This window comes from Haplochromis burtoni, unplaced genomic scaffold (assembly GCF_018398535.1).
Source record: "Haplochromis burtoni strain Fernald_Lab_line unplaced genomic scaffold, NCSU_Asbu1 Contig_149, whole genome shotgun sequence".
In the NCBI taxonomy this organism is placed as follows: domain Eukaryota; kingdom Metazoa; phylum Chordata; class Actinopteri; order Cichliformes; family Cichlidae; genus Haplochromis; species Haplochromis burtoni.
In genome coordinates this window covers 224337-245473 of record NW_024582510.1, presented here as the reverse complement: position 1 = coordinate 245473, position 21137 = coordinate 224337, and the positions used below count along the sequence as shown (strand labels likewise).

General features: G+C 39.8%; 1 protein-coding gene across 2 annotated transcripts in view; it reads left to right on the top strand.

Moving 5' to 3' along the window:
* The window catches only part of LOC102303382 (ephrin type-A receptor 7), a 162982-nt gene that overhangs the window by 23827 nt on the left and 118018 nt on the right, over positions 1-21137 (top strand). The gene's annotated exons all lie outside the window — the stretch shown is intronic.

Genomic DNA, 21137 nt, shown 5'->3' with positions numbered 1-21137 from the left:
ACACAAAGTAAATGTCACAAGATGTCTTTTCCTTTTTACACACACTTCTAGGATATGAACTATACTGTTATATAGTATGTGTAATCAACAGCGACTCAGTATTGATCACAATACAACTTAGCGAGTTTAGCTTCCTCAAAGATAAACATAGCAGATGAAATAACTGGTTTCTAAACAAATCTATGTAATAGAAATGCGCCAAATAAACTTGTAAACATGTTGTACATTAATACTCACAAGCAATAACTCTCCAAGGCAGAAACGTTTTAAAGAGCAACAACATATTCTGCAGGCTAACAAGCGACCAGCTTCCTGTTTCCTCTACCCACAGGAACACAGAAAAACCCCACCAAAATAAAAGCTGGTGAGTATTCCCATTATGACCAGCAGAGGGTGCTGAAGAGAAAGAACCTATGCATGTCATAACACCGTGAGTTGTTTGGTACCGGGCCGTGAGACTGGAGGCTTGGGTGTCAAATTTATGGTTTTCAGGGTTTTTATTGGTTTTTATTGTTAACTCAGTTTCCCTGTGTGTTATTATTAAATCTCTTTTTTTTTTTTTTTGGGTAGCGGTGCTCGTTTTATTTTGTTGTATTTATCCACGACACCTTAAAGGCCGGTCCACGAAAATATTGTTGGACATAAACCGGTCCGTGGCGCAAAAAATGGTTGGGGACTATTGGTCTAATATTACAGGGACTGCAGACAAACTTTAGCAGTTTTTTCTGTGGTCAGGAATTTAAAAGGCCACCAATTTAACCCTTGGATGCACAACCTAACAATACCTACACTCTTCCACGAGTGGGCTCAAAAATGACCCCAAATAGAAACAATGCATTTTGCTATAAACTCGGTTGTTATTCTTCAAAATCTTTAAAACAAAGAGTTGTAATATTTTCATATTTGAGGTATTCCTCATAAAACATGTTTGTGACATGAGGCCCTTTGCATTTTTATTAGTTTTTTCATTAATTTTAAGAAATTGCAGTTTTTGTATCACTTTTGTATGCTTGCTCTGCATATACTGCAGAAGCTGGGTCTTCCTTCTGAAAGGCACAAGTTGTTCATCCACTGTAACACAATCACTGAGGATGAATTTCTGCCTGCAGTTGACCAGCAACAGGCCCCACATGTAGCAGAAAGCTGCCATGTGGTTTGTTTTCAGTCGGTAGGCTCTGGTCCTCTTGTCATCAAAGTGCAAGAAACGGCAAATATCTTTAAATCTTTGAATTGACATAGTGGCCTTGTACAATGGGTTATAGAGGACTCCCAAAAAACACACTGACTGGTACATCCCAGTTCTTCTCACTTCCTGCGAGAATGGTCAATCAAATGAAGGCCAGGAGCTTATGTTTGATTATATTTTTCCACTCTTTTCCCCTGTCTGTAACTACTCTTTGTGCCTCCATGTTTGTGTATGACAGCACCTCTTCTATTAAATTATCAGACATGAACATCTTCCATGCATCTATTGGGGAGACAGTACTAAACCCAGGTGCAAGCCCTGGCCGACTAATTCAGAATATTGTGGCTAGAGCAGTAAGAGGGGCTCATTCTGTTAGACTAAATATTCATTTCCTCTTCAGAGGACTCATCAGAGGACTCCTCTGTATCTGACTGGCCTTGTCCAGCGGGGGGGACAGTAGTCTGGGTCCTCTATATCTGAGATGTCAGATTCTGAGTCAGTGCCTCCGATGGGCTCTTCATCCCATCCGTCCGGGATCATTTATAGGGCAAGGTCCACAGGGATCCTAGCTGGCCTCATAGCAGCCATGTTACTTTAGGTATTTAAAAAAAAATCATAAAGGACAATGTTTGAAATGCACAGGAAACTATAAATAGGGCTGTACAAAAATGGTCCTCAGGTGCGCATTTGCTGTCAAAATAAAAGACGTGCACCAGATAAGAAGTTGGAACGCTCGTTTGCGTACATTAGATGTTCTGGAGGAGGACAGACATTTGTTCAGAACTCTAAAGATGTCGAAGAAGCAAGCTCCGTAAGCAATTACTTTGGCGTTCCTCCACCGCAAAAGAAGTGCGTATTCTATTAATTTCCGGGAATACTTTTATTTTGACAGCGAACCACTTATGTGCAGCCCTGACTATAAATCATGTATGTTACTGTGTAAAAATTAATTCTTGATCCGTCAGATGTGTAAGTGGGACAGTCAGAGTTGCTAAGAATGAAAGTTTCATAGAAGATTCCATAGGAACTGCTTGGGGTCATTTTTGACCCCACTTGTGGAAGAGTGGGGTAGTGATTCAACAACAGCATTTTTTTTTTTTTAATTAATGAAAAAATTAATAAAAATGCAAATGGCCTCATGTTACAAACATATTTTATGAGGAATACCTGGAATATGAATATATTACAACTTTTTATTTTAAAGATTTTGAAGAAAAACAACCCATGGGGTCATTTTTGACCTCACGTGTGCATCTAAGGGTTAAAAAAAAGAAAAGAACCTTTTTACTAAATATTCAGCTCATGTTATTTATTTTTGTTGTCATATGAAAGAGTTCCCTGGATTGTTTAACCAAATTTCATCAGGTTTTTGGGACTAAAACGGCACCAATTTCCAAAACTGAAAAAGCTTCCATTCAGTCTTCAGTCCAATAATCAACTAACCAAGTGTCTTACCATGTACCCACAACTGTATCCTACTATGACAGACAACAAACTGATAATTTAAAATGGCAAGCTGAGAAAAAGACATCCTTGTTTCCCGTGGTGCATTCTCACCACTTGGCCCTTCCAGTTGAATCAGCAGCTGCCGCAGGCATTAGCACCCAGGGAAGTGTAGTAACAGTGGCCCTGTGGTTAGCAGTTAGAGGAAAACAAGTAATTAGCCCTGATAATTAAATCCAGTAGTCAGCTTGTCAGCTCAGGCTGTAGAGCCAGTCTTGCTTTGCTGTCCATTTGCATAAACATTAGAATTGGTTCGTACAAAAATGAGGAATTAGCCGATTAATTATGTTCTATTATCTGCCCGGCGATAAGTAAATAAACAATATGCTGTGGAGAAATGAAATGGGATAATGGCTGGTGGGAGGATGAAGAGGAGGAGAAAGGCAGGGTTGTGGCGCTTAACAAACAGTGGTACAAATGAGGAACATAAGCTGGCTGTGCCCTCTCGCCGGACTGGAACGATTTTTTTTAATTTGCGTGTGCGCTTGTGATTTAAACTGTTCATTTCTGCCCTGGCGTGTTTACACCTATTGTTTGTGAAAATCAACTTTGCGTGTGTGTGTTTGCACAGACACATAGTGTGCACTTTCCTGGTTTTGCATTCTGTCCTGTTGGGTTCTTGTTTACCCAAGGGGGGAGTCATCAGTAAGGGAAGTGCTCTTTGTCTCTCATTAGAGCAGCTCTTTGATTTCATTAATTACTGACCTACTGCTGCTGCTGCTGTGGTTTGGCATAATCTGGCATTCTAACCGCTCACAGCTTTCTGCTGCTGCTCCACTGTGCATTATTTATTTATCGCCTTGGCTTGATAATTGATAATCATGATTTCCCAGGGAGTCCTCTTTTGGTTTGTGTATGCATGTGTTTACTTGTGTGCTTATCCTGGGGATCTGGGACACCTTTTTATGTCCCCAGATTTCTTTTGTTGTTTTTTTGGCTTCTTTATATTATAGTGAGTGCAGCACATCTCTCGTGGAGCAGCCGGCTCGATTCTTCTGATGAGCTCCCATCTGATATGACTGTAACATCACCAGCTGCACAACAAGATCATTACAGGGTCATTACAAATGAGCTCGTTGTCCCTGTGCTCATACACAAACTTGGGAAGCTCTTTAAAAGATAAAAACTACTTGTGGTGGAATTTGCATGAAGAGAACTCACCTCACATACAAGCACTGATTGAAGAATTCCACTTATTATTCAAATTGGTTTTCCTTTTCTTTTTTTTTAACCTTTTACCTCCACAGTCTAAACCAGTATTCAGCAAAAAGGACCAACATGCCCTTCAAATTACATTTTAAAAATACCTTATTTAATCTATGTGTTATAATTAGTTATTCATTCATCCTTTTTTTGGTGACTTCTGCAGATGGTTTCTAGTCTACCAATCTAACATTGTCTCTAAAACCCTGTAGTTCTAGCCCTGCCCACTGTTTAGTTCCTTGGAATTTCTACTTCTGCAGATTTCCTGCTGTGTTCCTTATGAAGGCAGTCATGCAGTGAATGCACGAAATTAGTTAAAATCTTTTCTTTTTTGTAATATTCCATCTCACATCTGATTTAATCATGTCCCATCCCTGCTGTCCTTAATCACTGTTCAATAGTATTTTGACAGACTCGTGTCAGAGTTGAACACTGGTCTGTTTTTCTGGTCTATTGACTGCTATGACCAGTGTTTTTTATCACTCGCTCTTCTCTCTGCCCCTGCCTAGCGGTGCTAGTTATGGAGCATATCGACTGATTGGCTGTCCGGCCCCATCAATCCCTAAGGTCACACTGCTGGCTATTGACGAATAGTCCCGCAATGGCTACCTTCTCTCCTTCCATCATCTTCTCCCTCCATGCTACTCTCTTGTATTTTCTTACTTCTCTGCTCTCCGTTCACCTTGCTTAATCTATCACTCACCTCATTTCATCTCCAGTGCCTCCTTCTCCTCCTGCTTTTCCCATTCATTTGTCTGTCTGTCTACCCTTCTTTCCCCTTATCTCTTCAGTGTCGTGGCTGCAATCGCTCATCGATGCAGCAGAGATCGATCCCGAGGATAATGGGGGCTTGGCCCGCAGGGAGCCAGCATTGGCTGTGTGGGCCCATAGATGTGGCACTGACACAACTCAGATGATAGGAACACAGAGTACGGATGAATTGCCGGTGTGCAAAGTGAGGCTGTGATGTCACTCAAGGTAAAGAGGAGGAAGAGAAGGGGACAGAACAAGAAGACACAGAGCAAGAATCAAAGAGTAGAGGTTTGGTAAGAAGTGTATGCCGGAGGGCAGCTACAAGACACATGAGGTGGCTTTTGGGGAAAAGAAAAGACAAGACAGGACAAGGCAGTAAGAAAGAATCAAGCTGCAGGATCCCTGAAGCTGCCAGAGCACTGACTTTTTTAGTGGACTGCTGAATTATATAGCAGTGGTTAGAACAGAATAAGGACAAAGGGCCCTTGATGGAGACGGGATGACCTACGAACACACATAACAACTGGATGATTATATCACTATATTACTAATGTTGTAAGAGGATAATTTAGCAGTATTATCAAGCTTAAGGGATTAGTACATCCAAACCACATGACCAATTGACATACCACAGCAGGTTTAATACAACTTTTCCAGTGAGCCATCGTGCATGATGCCTAAACAGAGAAGGACTATGAGTGATGTTATCAATTACACTCGTGTTTACCCTGCTGGTATATAGCAGTATAGTTTGTTTTGATTTTTTCTGGTGAAAAAATTTGAATGTTACATGATAATCAACAGCAGATTGGGGACTGTTTGTATTGGAACTGAGCAGAAATTGAGTCAGTAAGCTTTTAAATGTTTCAATATGCTCCTGGTTGTTACTAAAGACTGCAGTTTGTTGTAGTAGAATGGCTGGCTTGTTCAAAAATTGTTTTTTTCTTTTTTAATGAATTGCATCAGGGGAGCTCACAATCTAAAAATAGGCTCAACCAGCAAGCGTAAAGTTAAGGTTAATGGCGGTATATGGATCAGTCCCCTCGTACCTTCTCACCAGACCACTAATGCACATGAATTAACCCAGTTTACCTACTGCCCTGTCAAAACAATATACTCCTGTCATAGCCTTAAGAAAGATATGATTTTTTTAATTGAGTTGATATGAAGCACACAGAAGCAAATGTCCTTTATGCATTACTGCTTATAGAGAGAGGGTTGAGTAAGGTTGACAGTTTGTGTGTCTTTGGTCCATATACATCCAAATATGTGCCTGTGTTTCAGTCATAATACTAAGTAGGGCACAACAAGAAGAAGAAATAATAACATTTAGTCCATTTTGAATAAAACAAAGCCGAGTTACTGGTTTATATTCATTTGATACATGAGTGCTGCCGGTCACACTGGGATTGTGACATCAGAGCTACTGTAGTCTAACATATGAAGCAAGTCATGACCTAATAACCTAACCCCAACCTTCATGTGTAGGTTAATGTAAGGAAATCAATTTACAGTTTTTATAAAAATATAGATGTTGTTACTTGTTGCCCTGGGAAAAATGATAAAAAGTAAATACTGTAGATATCAGTATAAAGCTATAAGAAGCAGTCCTAAAACGTTTCACTCTGCAAAGGATTACTCAATCGTGCAAATTGCAGGCTGTTTTGGCCAAGTCTGTGATCTTTGAAGTTAAAGCTTGCTTGTTGGTAAAATACATAAATTAAATGTCTTTACTGAGTGTGAGCTGAAACCTGCTTGCCACCCATGCATAACTGGAATTTGTGTCTCTATAAAATATCTATGGAAGTTTTCTCTAGTGATTTTTGTGTGGCTGCTTTTAAGTGACAGTATGGTATGTTTACCTTTGCAAAGCACTCTGTTTGTTTTGCAGTGCACTATGGGAAGAAGGAGAGGGAAAACCAACAGTGTTATCGCTCTGGAAAAGTGTGTTTACGTTCATTTTTAGTTCTGTGGACAGTTTCATGGGTACAGTAAAAAAGAAAAAAATATTATGTTGATGGTACTGTGCATTAAATTATTTAAGGTGCACATAATGGTTTTCTTTGTGGTTTTGGCTCGTTGACAGCTCTGCTGCACGTGCTTCTCACTTTTTCAGCTGTCATCAAGTAAAAAAAAAAAAAACAGAGAGAAAGAGCTTCCAGTGAAGCACGGAGGGGGGAAATGAAAGAGTTGAGGAGAGGTGAATTTAGAAGAAGACGACCTAATTTAATCTAAAGTGGTTCTCAAATTGAACCAGAGGGAAAACAAAGTCAGCACAAAACCTTGGAGCTCCGCTTCACTTATGTAACAGCTCTTCCCTCCCCTCATCTCTCTTATGAATAAGCGAGAGGGAGGAATGAAGGAATCAAAGGAGGTAAATGGAAAGACATGAGGAAAGAAAGAATGGAAAAATAAAGGAAAAATTAATCTAAATGGAGAGCAGAAAGACAAATAAAGTGGACAGCAGTAAAAGATGGAGGGAAATCGGTTGTCAAGTTGTAAAGCATGAACTTTACAAGAGTACTTGCCAGCCAAAAACTTTCTTCCAATTGTCACAATCACGTCTCTGTTTTATTTCAGTCAGTTCTGTTTTTTTTCCCCCACTCTTTGTTGCACAGACATTAAAGTATAAGGCCCTGGCAAGCTGTGTTAAAGCCCTGAATGAGTGTCTAGTTAAATAATGCAGTCTGCTGGCTGGACTGACGAGAGGCTAAAGGAGAAGATGGAAGATGTAGCGGCACACTGCAAAGATACAGGCTTTTATTATTTAAAAGTGCCCTGAACGATTGGCAAGTAAGACATTTCAGCATTAAAAAAAGAAAAAAAAGGCACGGGGTAGGAAATGGATCTGGAAAATTTAGGCATTCATTTTTTACAATCCAAGGCAAGGCACACAAACCAGGTGCACACTCCTACGTTAGTACCTCTGTGAATGTGCATGTAAAAAGACGCACGCACACACACAAACAACAAACATGTTTATGTGCACAGATATTATAACTCTGTGTTTTGGTGACATTTGAAGCAGACTTTTGCACTCGAAAAATTATGATGCTTTAGTTTGTCACTGCAACATGGGCACATAATTATATGTCTGTGAATATGAGTGTCACAGAGAAAAATAGTGAAGTTTGCTTCTCTGTATTCAATCTGTCAGTGACATTCTAGTTTTTTTGTTTGTTTGTTTTTTCACAAGTACAAATGTAGCCATCCATGCGTCTACTCATAAAGGCCACTGCAGCTTCTGTTTTATAATTAACTTGTCACCACGTGTAGCCATGTTTTCTGGGAACTCTTATGTTATGCAAGTACATTTAATGCTGGCTCACTGAGTTCCACACTTATGCACATTTAGCGAATGAATGATCGCCTTACCGTTGCTATGTGCACATGTGCTCTATGCTGCTATAATTGTTAAATAATAAACCGCATACCATAAAATGGAAAAATGTGGTTACTTTAGTGTCATGGAAAATAATGGATATTACTGATGTTGTATATTAGTTTAGGTCAAAAAGGCCAGTTCTTAAATATGTTTTTGTCACCAAATTGTATTTTAATAAAAACATCAAGCGTTTTTTTTTTGTTTTTGTTTTTTTTACTTCAAGTTTATTAATAATAAGTAGCTACATTTTTTTTCCACCAGAATTGGTAGATGTATACACTTTATTGTGTCTGTTGGTTTCATGTGTCATCTTTACAGTGCAGTATCAGTGTATTATAGAACTCAGTCTTGCAGCTTGCAGAACAATTACTGATGATGTTCAAGCGGAAATTATTTAGTGCTCCAAATGCTAATGATACGAACAAACTGTTAACTTAGTTGACTTGGGTTATGGCAGACCTCTGCTGTGCTATGCTGCTCATCTGATGGGATAAAAACCCATAGCTCCTGAGTCACTCTGTGATGTTGGAAACATTCTTTTTCTTATTTTGTCTTTTTTTTTTCCATCTTCTCCCTTCAGTTTGTAAATTTCTACAAGCGTGCTGGTTACCCAGTCGATATTTGTTGTGAAATATTTCTGCTTTTTTTGGCAGTGTTTTCCTTTTAGTGCTGTGACTATTCCTGAAGTGGTCTCTATATTTCTCCCTTCACTAACCACTTTGTCCAGCCTTTAAATAGTTCTTCTTGCATGGTCCACTTGTTCTTTTTAAAAGGCTCATCCCTGATAAAAACATGGTGAGACTATGCAGCAGTCAAAAAAGAAAAGAAGATACTTTGACTTTTTATGTCACGTACAAATATACAAATAGCTGGACGCATTAAGTTGTGGCTTTTACTGTAAAGGCACGTCTGCCAATAATATATCATTCAGTAATTTTCAAATATTTATTTATTTGTTTTTTTATTACTAAATGGGACACTGGTGTGGGATGTTGGAAGTCATTACAGACTTTTAGAGATCTAATATCTTAAAATAATTATAGTATGATATTAGAGCACTTTGCTCTCTGAATGTGGACTTACTTGTGATTCCTAGAGTTTCCAAAAGTAGAGTGGAAAACGTCCGCTATCCGGGTTCTCTCTTGTGGAACCAGCTCTCAGTTTGGGTTTCCCCTAAACCTTTAAAATTAGGCTTAAAACCTTGTAGTTTGATTAAGCTTATAGTAAGGGCTGGTTCAGGTGATAATGAACCATATTCTTCTCTGCTCTTTAAGTGTTTAAATGCCACTACTGTATGTCATTAACTTTCATCTTTTCTCTTCCATAGTTTTTGTCTCTGACTCTCTATACACTCTTTTATTCTCTTTCCTCTCAAAGCTCAGTGAGTCACAGTACGTCACTCTGGTTCTGTCAGAGCGCTTTTCCAGTTAAAAGGGAGTTTTTCCTTCCCACTGTTGCCAAGTGCTTGTGTTTTCTCTCTAATATCATATATCAATATAGGTTCTTTATCTTAGAACACTAAATGCTTTGAGGTGATTGCTGTTTTAAATGTATATTTTGAATATATATATATATATATGTATGTATAATTAAAACTGAACTGTAGAAACAGCATTTTTATGGAAAATAATTATGGGGTTAATTTTTACTACTGTTTAACTTCCCTACAATGTATTTTATAAGCTAATTAACAACTGGAAATCACACAATTGTCTACTTGGCCACATGTGCTATAGTCTGTGCTGAGAATAGTGTAAATGGTGGAATCAAAGCCACTCAAAAGGAAAATGAAGGACACATAATACCAATTCTATATTATTCCATCTTTCTGGCATTGTGCTTCATCTATCTGACATGATACCAGTAGACAGTCAGTACTCGCGTCCTGTTCATGCACTGTATGCCGCACGATCCGCTTTGCATGAGTTTGCCTTTCAACTTTGTTGCCAGTTGTTCTCAGCCCTGTAGCTGGAAGCCGCTTTGTTGTAACAATGCGACCCGACAGCACTCTCACCGCCCTCACTATCAATCAAGACAACTAATTACAACCCTACAAAAGAAAATAAATTTCTTTGGCCTCTGTTCTATTTTCCCCTTTGTATGTCTTTTGCTTTGTCACTCACTTTTGATCTATCAGCATGTTTCCTCCTTTAGTACGGGTCTTTTTATGGTTCTCATTTCTCTTATTTCTCCCCCTTGTGCTTGACTATTGTTTCTTAGAGCTTTGTAACTTTTCATGTGTTTTTTTAACCAAAAAAGCAGGAGCAGACATAGCTCTCAGACAGTTGATATTGATTATTTATTACTACAGTCTGAAGAGACCTGTAGACATAAAGAGATATAAATACATGCACATTATGTTGCACAAAGGATGGTGGGGCACAAATAAACATGACCTTTGACCAGGAGACTGGGGTCAAAGTCTCCTGGTCAAAGGTCAAAATCATTTGGTCAAAAAAAAAAAAAGATTTATTGTAATTTTGTTTTTCTCCAACACCACAAGATCTTAATTAAAGTAATATCCATAAATAGCCCTCCCAATTGTATAGAGGCTCAAAGGTAATTGGATAAACTAAAATTTATAAAGTAAAATTTTAACATCACCAAATGCTGTTTCCTTCCTTGACCTGCCAGGCATTCATGGCAGGTATCTTCAGTTGCTGCTTGTTTAGGGGTCGCTCTGCTTTACTCCTGTTTTGTCTCCAATAACTGAAAAGCATGATGTGTTGGGTTGAAATCAGGTGACGGACTCGGCCATTAATGAATATCATTTCTTTTTTTGCCCTTTTGGCGTCCTTATTTTCATTTTTTAGCCTAATGATGGCCATCTTCAGTTGCATTGACATCTCTTTTTGACCTCCAGAGAATAGTGACCAAATACAAGTTGAACCTTTGGAATCAACTCAAGATTTTTTTTATCAGCTCACTTTGCCTTGATGGTTGTAATGGTTGTAATTCATAATTAGATATTAGGATGCTCAGTTTATATAGGATACCAGTGGGAGAAGTTCAGGTTTGTCGCAATATGTGATAGTCAAAGGAGCTTGCAAAGAAAAGCGTCTGGACTTCTTTAAGTTGTTTGAAGACGTTTCACCTCTCATCCGAAAAGCTTCTTCAGTTCTAAGGTCAAATGGTGGGGAGTCCCAGATTTAAACCTAGTGGGAGTAACCCCCCACAGAGGGACAAAAGGACCCCCTGATGATCCTCTAATCGTCTGAGCCAAGGTGTGAAACTGGGTGTGGGTCCCAATCAGCCAGAGTTTCGGGTGAGCTCATTGTGAAACCTGGCCCCACCTTATCATGCGCATGATAATCCTCCAGCTTCTCCTTTAGGTCTTCAAGCAACTTAAAGAAGTCCAGACGCTTTTCTTTGCAAGCTCCTTTGACTACGATGACCTGGATGACCGAGAACCTTCACAGACAATATGTGATAGTAATTTTCTTTTGGCTCTCGGAGGAGGCGGACGCACTTTTTCTCCTCTCCTCTCCCTTATCTTCCCTGCTTAGTTCTTATGTCCTTGTCTAGTCTCGTGTTTTTTGTATTACTTTCCCTGGAACACTCTCTCACAGTCTGTTTCTAAAACCTAAAGAGAATTATGGATTTGATCAACTGGTCTCTGAATGCTATTGACACCCTTTTCTCAACGAGAAGTCTGGGCTCGGGAGAGCCCGAGTGCCCTGGAGGGACTTTCCCTGCCGGATACACGATGGACGGGTGGCAGACATGGAGGATCGTGTGCCTGGCGGGACTGTCGATCGAGGACGCTGAAGATATCTACCTATTCGGAACCATGATAACAGGGTTCTTGCTGATCGGAGCTGGCTTGGCCCTGGCTTATCGGAGAATTAAGAAAGCGGAACCGGCTGTTCAAACCCCCCCAAGGCTGCCCGCTGGGATTGAACCGATGGGACGAGGCGCGACTTCTCAGAATGGGATCACTGAGTGCAGCATGGTTAAGAGCTTGGAGGCGCTTACGGCTGCAGTGAATACTCAGAATAAGACCTCTGAGCGTACATTGGATTACATCAAGGAAAAGTCCACTTAGAACAACACCTCTGAGTGGAAGTTGGATCACATCTTGGAACAGCTGACTGCGGTCGTGAGGTCTCAGAATCTGCTCTTTGAGCAAAAGAATGACAAGACCACGGAACTGAAGGTTAATACCATCATGGAGAAACTCGTGGCTATCCAACGGGAGATTGAGAGACCAGTGTCGGAGTGTTAAAGAACAGCTTGAAATTCTCATGAGTTGTTGCAAAAGAAAAATAACCATCATAATCCGGCGACCCCTTCGGCGCCAGCTGTGGGCTCAAGGCTGGAGCCGAACAACAACAACTCCCTGATAACGACTGTGTTGAGTCTGTTCCTTCCCATTCCATGCAAGGCCACCTGGGTTGGCTGGAAGACCGTTTACTTAGCCTGGCAGGGCGAAGGACACTGTCTCAGCTGAACTATGGACACGCACACACATACATATACTGATACTGATAAGCACTCACTGACGCATCACCCTCCCTACCCCGGATCCAACGCCACCTCCAACGCTTACCTCCCCTCTGATGTGGACATCGGGTCAGCTGAAGGCGCAGTCGAAGATTGCAGCGGTCCCAGATCAGATGTACACACTGAACACTTTCCCATGTTGCTTGTCTGTGTTTATTGTGCTATGGTGTGTTGATATCTGTGCATTCCTGTATTATCCTTTTGTGTTACACATTTCGATGTTTTTTTTTCCTCGCTACCTAGCCTGACCTGTCTCCCCAATGTGATGTTTGTGTATTGTACGTACGGTCAGCAAGGTCTGTCATCTCTGTTGTGGGCGAAAGACCTGCAACTGACAAAGACTATCTCATCTCTCATCTCATAATTGTGTAACCTTCACATACATTCATGTACACAGCCACTCGAACTTGCTTAGTTTTAAAATAAAATCACTGCTTCTAATAAGCTGCTTGAACAAACAACCTGTACTGCAGGGCCCTTTTTAAAGTGTGGCAGTGTAATTACTGTAATAGGGTCTCGTTTTCCTGCCTTGGTGCCAGACTATATATTTTTTCTTTTTACAATCAGTCCTTACTCTCTGCAATTTTTATCCTTTACTCCTTTTTTCCCTCCAAAACACGCTCTGCTTTTGCTGTCTCCCTAACTCACTCAATGACTCTTTTCTTTCATTCCCTAAAGCACACACAAACATGCATAAGCACACACTCGCTTTATTCCTCCTCAAGCTATTTGTCTTAACAGGTGGTCATTCAGATTCAAGACTGGCACTGCAAAAGAGGTAGGAAGAAGGGGAAATAGAAAGGAAAAACTAATAATTATAAGAGAAGATAAGGTAAGGTGGGCATGGAGAGACATGGAGCTTATATACAGTCTTTTGTGATGTTTTGTAAAATATATTTCATTATGTCATTCTGGGCTCTAAACTGCTTGTGTTGTGAATATATCTGTTCTCGTCCTTTTGTGTGATTGCCCAAAACAATTTCTTTTATAATTTGTAAGAAAACACAGGCATTTTGACTGTACTAGATATGTTCTCACACTTACACACTTGTTAATCATTTAATTCAAAGTGGATTTCTGAAGTTAATACTCAATCTGCGTTTAAAACTATAAGAGGATTAACACTTTAACACCTATCAGCCAAACCCCCTGTTAACAAAATCACCGTACTACCTTTGTTACAGCTCACCTGGTTAGCACCAGAAGATCATACATGCATAAATCATAATTCTTCAAAGATATTAGATGGATTTAAAATTTCTTTCATTAACTGACAGGATATGCAAACAAAAAAACCCTAAATATTATTTTTGTGCCAAAAGAAAATATTAAACTAAAATATTAAATTTTCACCAAACTGCAGATCATGTGCTCAAATACAGTTTCTTCTCTCACTGAACCAACTGGAAATAAAGTGTAACAAAAAAGTACACATAATTAACTGAAAATGAAAAACAGCTGATTTATCTAACAATACCAATGTCATGTACTTAAACCATTTTGCAGGATGTTTATCAATTCTCCAGATAGCAGGACATCGACCTTTTTCCACACGTCCCCATAATTTTCCTCATTACTGCTTTGATCCTTTGACTGTTCACACAGAGGCTCATACTCATAATTTTTAAAGTTGATAAGAGGCAGGGAAGAGGAGGGAGCGGGATATAGCAAGGACTAAAGGCTCCTTAACCAGAAGGGTTAGTGTAGTTATGTGGTATTCAGACTGCAGTGATCACAGTACCCACGCCTGTTTCAAAAATAAAACATCTGTTTCCTTTCCTGATTTTTTTTTTTTTTTTCATTTTGGGCTTCAGTGACAGACCGTAAACCAAAATTAAAATTGTGATACAAATTTCCACAATTTTGAGTTATTGCATCTTTTCATGTCACAATATGCACCTAATCGTGACCCGCTGCCACAGCTGTTATGCTTTAATTAGAGGCACTGATACAACAAAGAGATGCAAAACCAGCATGATTATGTGACGGAGGCCTTTTATACAAATTATCCGGGCTTTTTGGTAAAAAGCTTTTGGTTAGCTGCGCATCTGTTTAATCATTTTATTAAACGGGATATTGTAATAGTTTAACAATATGTAAATGTAGGATAAATAATCATTTTTGAGAAACAGCTTGGCGTGTGACTTGTGTAAAAGTCTGCTGATTGTTTGAATATTTAAAATTCTTTTTGATTAAAGACTAACAATAAAAAAAAAAAACTGTGATGAAAATGATTATCTTTTACGCTTAGGTTATTTTGTAGCTTGTGTTTTTAGAAAGGTACTTTTACCACACTGCATGAGAAATATGCACTATGTAATGATAGCGTATAACCGTTCACCTCATTATCATAAATGATATATGCAATTGCGTGGTGGACTTTGGAGAGGGAGCAGCCCAAGCTCTTTGCAGTATGTCACATTACTGAAGCTGAAAATTTAATGCTTCTGTTAAAAGGAAAGCCCCATCTGAAGTTCATATGCCCTGCTGTTGGAAGTGCTATTATGATCCTGCCTCCTGGCTGTGTGCTTGCATGTGCGTGCTTGTGAACGTTCCCTGACACCATTTGTCACTGAACGCGGTGTATTTGTCTGTTTATACACTGCGTTTATCTTTTATGTGACTGTTTGTGTTTTTTATGTGGCACCTTATATCCCCATCCATTTATCCATTTTTTTATCTGTCCTTCTCCAGTATTACTGTATTGTTTTCATTGAAGTGTGCGTATATATACATATATATTCTTTTTAAACACTCCCATGTTCCAGCCATGTTCTTTTGTCCTTGAGCGACACTGTAAATCCTGTTGAGGAGACTCTTTGCTCCTTCCAGTCTTAAAAAAGACATTTTAACGGTGTTTCCCCTCACTCAAAACTACTTTTCTTCTCATTGGCTGCTGCTTATAAACAGAAGATTTGAACAGCAGGTTGCTTTGCTCTCTTGCTCATGTGCTCTCATTTAAATCCGTCTATCCATCCTCTTCCGCTTATTCAATTCAAACTAAACATTTAGAGCAGTCTGAATCTTGAACTTTCAGCTACTAGGGATTGCCTTGACTCTTTGAAACTGTAACATGATCATCTATATATGGCAGAAAAAAGAAATGTACAACATAACCCCTTTAAGGTCTTTCTTTGTCTTGATTTCAACCTGTCATATCAACCAGATCTCTCTTGCAAGTCATTAGATATTCACACATTGTCAGGACCCGTTGACATCATATCTTATAGCAGTGTTTGTCCCTTTTGTTGGCATCTTTCAACACACTGAATTGTTCCATACAGTTCAACAGGAGTCCCTCTGAAACAGACACCAAGACACCATGGGGAAAAATTGCTCTGTTGGTGTTGTCTCTGTCTTGGGATATGTAACAAGGATGTGTATGTGGTATCCACAACATCTCAAAAGAAAAAGTTTAAAAGGTATTTAATGTTGTGAAAGACTTGCTTTTCAGCCAAGCACCTTTTTTCTTAAACCTAACCGTGTATGTTTAGTGCATAACCCAAAAAGGGAACGTTAAAAAGCAAAATGAAAGTGGAAAAAAAGCCTGTCTCTATCCTTTCCAGGATAGGGACAGGCTTTAGGTTGAAGGTCGTGCGATTATGCCATCTGCCACTCCACCTGCCTGCTTATGCTGACTTGTGAGTCATTGTTCTTTCTCCCACAGGAAAATGGTACTAAGCCTTATGTGAAAGATTACAAGAAGGTGTTCCTGATTAAATGTTAGTTTTTATGGGTTACATGGGAATATGTTACATAGGAAAGGTAATATTTGGACATCAGTTGACACATGGAGCATTGGCAGCCTGTGCTTATTCCAGTCTCAGTGCTTTCTCTATAGGCAGGTTGAACCTCCGGATCCCCCAGGTCTTCCCAGTTGTATGCTGGCTAGTAAGAGCTCTGTTTCACCAGAGTGAAATACTATTTAGCCTGTTATAGAATATTTGAGCAAAATGCAAATTTATTACATGTAGGGCTGTGGATCATTGCGATTCATGTCTGTTTCTTCTTCTTCTACCCTTTTCCTTTTTCAGACTAAGTACCTGGATGTGCGCCTTTTACTCACAGTTTAATAGCTGCACACACTTAGTTCAATCAAAGAATGGGAACCCTTAACCTTGCAAGCCCTTGAAATTGGCCCCTGTGACAGAGCTGTCTTCATGTTGTTGTCTACCACTAAAAGGAAAAAGAAAAAAAAAATAGCTGTGTAAGTGCTGGCTGCACACTTGACAAAGGCCAGATTTTAGTGTTTACCTCTTCTAGATTGCTGTTGGTGCACCAACACATTCCCTCCCTTTCTTGTGAATACTTGAAGTGAGTGCTGCAGTCTACCTCTCTCCTACGGCTATCTCTTCCTCGTCGCATCCTCTTTAGCAAGGCTGATAATTAGTACACCGCAGAAATCAGAGAAAGATCAAAGTGTGGATGAGACCAGGGGAGGGATGATAAAAGAGACATTTACATTTTAGTTTCAATTTCAATGAAACTTTTCAGGTAAAATACATAAATAAAAAAAGAAAGAGAGAGTGCAAAAGTGAGAGCGATCACACTGTGATCATAGAAAGAAAATATATACAGAGAGAATGAGAATGACGACATGTGCTTCCAATGCTACCATTTTGTATTTCATAAAAATCAAATTTGGTTTAAAAGAAATAGTTTTTCACTGAAATCCCACCACTAATTTCACTCAGCCATCCCTTTGCATGGATCTTATCCAAACTGGTTGACAGAGAAGCTGCTAAAGTGATAGCTGTTACTTTAAAGACTGTTGTAAAGATAGAATTTGCTTAATTAAGCAATGTCGAATTTTCTGAGCCTTCCCCTGCTAATTGTGACTGATATCATCTTAATTATAACATATTTCTCAAAAGAAGAAAAATAAAGAACGCTGACTTTTTTTGTTGTTGTTGTTTTTTAATTTTTCATCAAAACATTAGCAACATAATTGTGTCCTTTTCTCATATGAAGTATTCTATATTAACACTGTCAGTATTGTGTGATCAAAGCAGAGGAGCCTCTGTTACTCTTCAGGGATCATGTTTTATCTGCTGGTGATGAAAGTCAGCCTCATTTTGTGGGTCCTAAATAGGCCTGAGACCAAAATCATACAAAAAAGAAACACTGAAAGGTAATTACTCACAAAACAGCCTTTTGAAATTATTTAGTAAAACTAATGTGTCGTGGCTATTAAGTTGAGGCCATGTGTCACAGCGTACGAGAGCTTTTATTTCTGTGTCATATGTTCTTTCTCTGCCTTTCCCTCCCTTCCCCTTTCCCTCTTTTGATGACCCTTCCTTCACCAGATTAGCTTTTCTTTGCCGGACTTTTTGTCATCCTCTCTGGATATCTTTTCTCTCGCTCTCTCTTCCTACTGCCCTTAAAGGCCCATTAGTCTGTCTAACTACACTGTGATTACCAGACTTATGTATTCAATGTGTGATTACAGGGCCAACTTTGTCCTGCAAGTCTCTCTTTGACTGACTGTCTGACTGCTCAGGAAGACATAGCGATCCCTTGTGCATTATCCAGCATATTCATTTATGTACACTTCATGTGCTCATTTCTCACTTCTTCCTTTTCCTTTTCCAGCCCTTTCTCCAACTGTTATTTTTTTCGTTCTTTCTCACTTGTTGGCTCTTTCTTTCTTCTCTTTGCCCTCCTCTGCTGATTATTTTCTCTCATCATCTCTCTTTTGGCTTCTGCCTCAGCCTTCCTCTGTGTCTCTCCAGCACCTTTGCCCTCTCCCTCTCTAATCTTTTCCAAATGCTTCTGTGTTATCAGCGAACCACAGAAGCATGCTTTGGGCACCCTTTGGTGTTAACCCAAAAACAATGAAATTAAGTGTTTTGTAAAGGATCTTTAATTTTCCAGCAAGGCTTCCCTGATCCCTATCCAGTGCTCTAGTGTCTCCTTTTCAAGCAAATCCCAAAATAAAAAGAATGAAAACTGCATTGTCCTCTGAAGATTGTGGCTATACAAACTGCAATAGCATTGCATAGAAGTCTATTAAATCCCTATACAGTTATGGTCTTGAAAAAATAGTAATAACAATAATAATATTAAAGCTGCAAGCAGCGTTATGAGGGCCCTCGCACCCCGGCACGTCGAGCCACGCCCAACACCTAAAACCAGCACGTCCGATCAGATGTCACATTGATGGAATTCATGCATTTAACCACCAGCTAACATTTCATCTCATTCAATCATGATTATAGTCGTCCCACTAGGTGGCGCTCTAACCATTACTGACAAATAGCATAACAAACCTTTCCAAGCTCGAGTCTAATCATGCCTGCGAGCTTTGGGAGAGATTGGACATTGTCTTTTTGAGTGACAGCAGATTACTGCTTTTTGGCGAGTGATTGAAACGCCATGACCACCCCGTTTCCCTGAACGTAAAAAGCTTCGCAATTTAACATCACAAAGGTCTTTAGATTACACGCACTGGAGATCGGGTCAATCTGATGAAACCCCTTGGAGGAGTTCGTCAAAGTACGGTGCCTGATGAGTGGGGAAAATGTCGCCAAAATTACACATTAATTTTAAAATGGCTGACTTTCTGTAGGATTTGGGATATTGCTCCAAAAGACTTTTTTTGTACATCTCAATATCTTCCATAAACTTACCAGGTTTCAGACTCGTACATAAAACACAGAGCAGGGGCTGATGATTTGAAATTTTGTAGGGGGCGCTGTGGAGCCATTTTGCGCTATTCAAGGAAAATGATCACATAACAAGATAGCCCTCATCAAATTGGAGGTGTGTGCCAAATTTCAAGCCTCTATAAACTTTCCAAGCCCCTCAAAAGGCACTTCATTGTTCATGGTGAACCGCGTTGCCACCAGGGTGCGCCGTTCAGTTTAAAGTCACAATTTTCACACTGAAGCATCATGAAGGACTGATGGTGATATTCACCGCTTTCGAGGTGGCCACGATGAACCTCTTAAAATCAATACAACAAAGTGAAAGACATGACATTTCCTGTTGCCACTAGGTGGCGCTCTACGTATTCCTAACAATGGGCACATCAATCTGTTCAGGGCGGGCCTTATCATATGTGTGCTCTTTGGTCCAGATCGGATAATGTATGACAGAATGAGAGGCAATAAGATTTTCATGGCGAGTCATCGAAATTCGCCATGGCGCCACGGCCTCACCGTATAACGAAAACTCAAAAGCTCCACAATTTAACATGGCCCAGTTGTGTAGTTGACACTGACCAAATATGAAGCTTATATGACTAAATCCCAAGGAGGAGTTCGAAAAAGTTCGAGGCATGGAAATGGCAAAATTAGAGTCAAAATGTCACGTTCACTTCTAAATGGCGGACTTCCTGTTGGGTTTGCGTCAATGCTCCCCCAGACTTTTTTGTTCGTCTTGGCATGATACACATGTGTACCAGATTTCATACATGTAGCTCAAACGATGTGGTTGTAGGGCTGCATTTAACAAGGCATAGGTGGCGCTCTAGAGCCATTTCCCAGTGCTCATATGTAAAACCATTAAAATACAAAATTTTTCACCAGACCTGGCATGTGTGCAAAAGCATGTTTAGGCCCTGAAAAAGGCCCTTGTTTTGCCTGAATAATAATAAGAAGAAACGGAGCAGATACAATAGGGCCTTCGCACTCTCAGTGCTCGGGCCCTAATAAAGAAAATGTATTTACAGTAAATAGTGATACATCTGCACACATTTGAGCCAGAGTGCATATTCTTCTTGTCAGAGCGTGAGTCAGCCACAGGTTTTAGTCACCACTTCTTATACAGCTGAGTCAGACTGTGTAGGCTTCTGGTTTTTGTTTTTTGCTCATCAGGATGTCCTTGTGCCTTGTTATTAATTTCCACGAAGCCAGATATTTGTCATGTAGCAGCTGCGTATGTGATCAAAGATCTTTACACCAAGAATTGCTCGGTATAAGGTGAAATTGTTACTTCTCAAGGAGTCTGTCTCTAACTGCAGTCTGTGTCGCTCAGGTTATTTTTGATAGCCCTTACAATCTCCTGAAGTGGTTGAAAGTTGAAGCAGAACATAAAAGTTAAAGCCAAGTAACAAGAATGAAAGTAGCACTTTCAAGGATAATAAAAAGCAATCTTTGCACAGCGTGTTCCTTGAAGTCTGGAGGAAAAAAATGGCTTTGTCTGGTTGTCACACCTCAGATTCCCTCAAAGATGTACGTGTTGAGAACACTGTAAGAGAGCCTGGTTCTCAGTGTGTGTGTGTGTGTGCCAGTGGAGTGGGGGTGGGGGTCTGTTTAAGCAGACAAGCTTAAAGCATGGTTAATTTTAATATCAGCAAAATCCCTTAAAAATCAGGCGTTAATGCAGCTCACCATATGTCACTACAGATGTTGATATTAGATTATAGATTAAGATAAATGTGCTGATGATGGCTCTCGTGCACGCCTGCCACATAGAACAGAATGTAAAACGACAACTGTTCTCAGTGCGACTGCTCAGATACGTCCTCGCTAATGAACTCTGGTTCTTTTTTCAAATTTGGTAGAACGGGTATTAAGTATTAACTGTTCCAACTTCTGCAATCTGGTAGAAGGTTCCGCATCTTCCGGGCAAGGACAGAGAGACTCAAGAGGAGCTTCTATC